Source organism: Furipterus horrens, unplaced genomic scaffold (genome assembly GCF_987537825.1).
Source record: "Furipterus horrens unplaced genomic scaffold, mFurHor1.1.pri manual_scaffold_17, whole genome shotgun sequence".
In the NCBI taxonomy this organism is placed as follows: domain Eukaryota; kingdom Metazoa; phylum Chordata; class Mammalia; order Chiroptera; family Furipteridae; genus Furipterus; species Furipterus horrens.
Genome location: NW_028327187.1, coordinates 13,060,242 through 13,062,223, shown reverse-complemented (window position 1 = coordinate 13,062,223; position 1,982 = coordinate 13,060,242). Strand labels below are relative to the sequence as shown.

Here is a 1,982-nt window from a genome sequence, read left to right as displayed (position 1 = left end):
TGAAACAACCATTAAACATTTGTAAGTTAGGGACTGTAAAAAATATAATATCAGAGGTTTGTTAACCTAAAAATAAAAGGATCTTTCAAAGTGAGAGGCAACAAGCACTTATTAGGATCAGTAAGTACCGCTCATCTGATGCACTGATTCAAGCAGAAGCCCAATTAGGAGACAAAGGCGATGGCTATTTCTGAGAAAGGGAAGGGAAACAGCTGCATCAGTCGTCGGCAGCCGTCCGTCTCGAGAGACGATGGTGTAGCTTCTTAAGAGTCTATCTGCACCGCCAAGAATGGCTGTGCAGTCCGACTCGGGAGTGACACGGTATCTGTCTCCTCCCGTGTTGAATCGACATCTTGCGATGACTCTGGAGTGTCCTCTCCAGTGAAGCTGAAGCTACAGAGCCTGGGCAGGGTGATATGGAGGGTCTGCTGTTGCCCATGCAGCAGACCCCCCCCCCAAAAAAATATGGAACGCTTCACGAATTTGCGTGTCATCCTTGTGCAGGGGCCATGCTAATCTTCTCTGTATCGTTCCAATTTTAGTATATGTGCTGCCGAAGCGAGCACAGCTGCATCAGTAAAAGGAAGGCTTTTCTACTTGTGCAGATGACAAAACATTATGTTATTTCTAAACTATATTTTTAATTTCAGTGCAGTAGTCATAATAAATACTTTCTTGTCATCTTTGTAAACAGTTCTTTTGCAAGGCACAAGGTTGCTTAGGCCCACTCCAAAGGTTATTTTGCCCTGTTTTAACATTCCAAAGGTTTGATGCATAAGACATGCAGGTCCGTTCTTATGGAATGGCTGCTCCAACTTCATTTATTTATTTATTTATTTATTTATTTATTACCATGTCAAATCTCTCTCAAAAAAGATTTCATTTTATTTTTTATTTTTAGAGAGAGGGGAAAGGAGGGAGAAAAGAGGGAAAGACATCAATTGGTTGCCTCCCTTGCTCCCCAGCCAGGGACCTGGCCCACAACCCTGGCTTATGCCCTGACCGGGAATCAAACCGGCCACCTTTCAGCCTACGAGAGGATGCCCAACCCCCTTAGCAACAGTAGTCAGGGCCATCTAAAATATTTGTTTAATAATAAAAACAGAACCCTCACATGCACAGGACTATTGTAAAACAATATTTTCAGTCGGTGATTAAGGTGATCATTGTAATACATAATACAAAGCAATTTCCTGAGAAATCTGAGAAGCACCAAAGGTGACCTTTTTTTTAAAAAGTCTGCTTTTCAAAAAATAAAAACATTGTGGAGGGGGGCGGGGACTCCCCCAAGTCTCTGGTGCTTGGTAGTTGTTGAGGGAAGGCCGACATGCCTTGTCAGTCCCCGAGCCCTGAGCTGGATCCACCATGAGCCCCAAAGTCGCTGATCTCCATTTTGTTCCTTCGCAGCTGCTGCGAAGCATTTGGGAGGTCCAGAGAGGACTTTCCCCTCTTGCCTCTTGGAGGTTTGGGGTCTGCGGGTCCTGGAAGGCCCTGGAAGACAGCGTTTCAGCGATACAAGATGCGACCTTCCTCTGAAATACAAGCCGCCTCAGCCACCAGGGTGCTTGCTGATCTTGTCTTTGGGAGTGTTGAGGAGAGCTTTTGAGGGGAGCCACCTTGAGATTCTTATTTCAGCTCTAACTCCAGGTCCCAGATGTAGTCGGATGACATGCCGGAGGAATTCCACCCTGTTCATCTTACGGTTTGCGCACAGAATGGGCACCAGCTCCTTGAGGCGCGAGCAGCGGCCGGTCCTGTCGTAGAGCACCACGTTGACCTCTTGTTCTTGGAGTAGGGCCAAGAGGCCCATCCTGGGCCACCAGCAGCGGGCGAGATGACCAAGTTCTGCTCGGACAGGGACCGCACCACCTTGTTGGTGCCGCCTGCAGTCTTGCTGACCTTCTGGGCGAAGCTGGAACCGGTGGGGACTGCGGCTTTGCCCCTGGAGATATTCGCGCTTCTGGAGTCCAGGTAAGAGAGCA

General features: G+C 47.8%; 1 non-coding gene across 1 annotated transcript; it reads right to left on the bottom strand.

The window, feature by feature from the left end:
- Positions 1–459: 459 nt before the first annotated feature.
- On the bottom strand, positions 460–566 carry LOC149990555 (U6 spliceosomal RNA). The gene has a single exon (XR_016508840.1). It is a non-coding gene; the product is annotated as a U6 spliceosomal RNA (small nuclear RNA).
- Between the last annotated feature and the right edge of the window lie 1,416 nt (positions 567–1,982).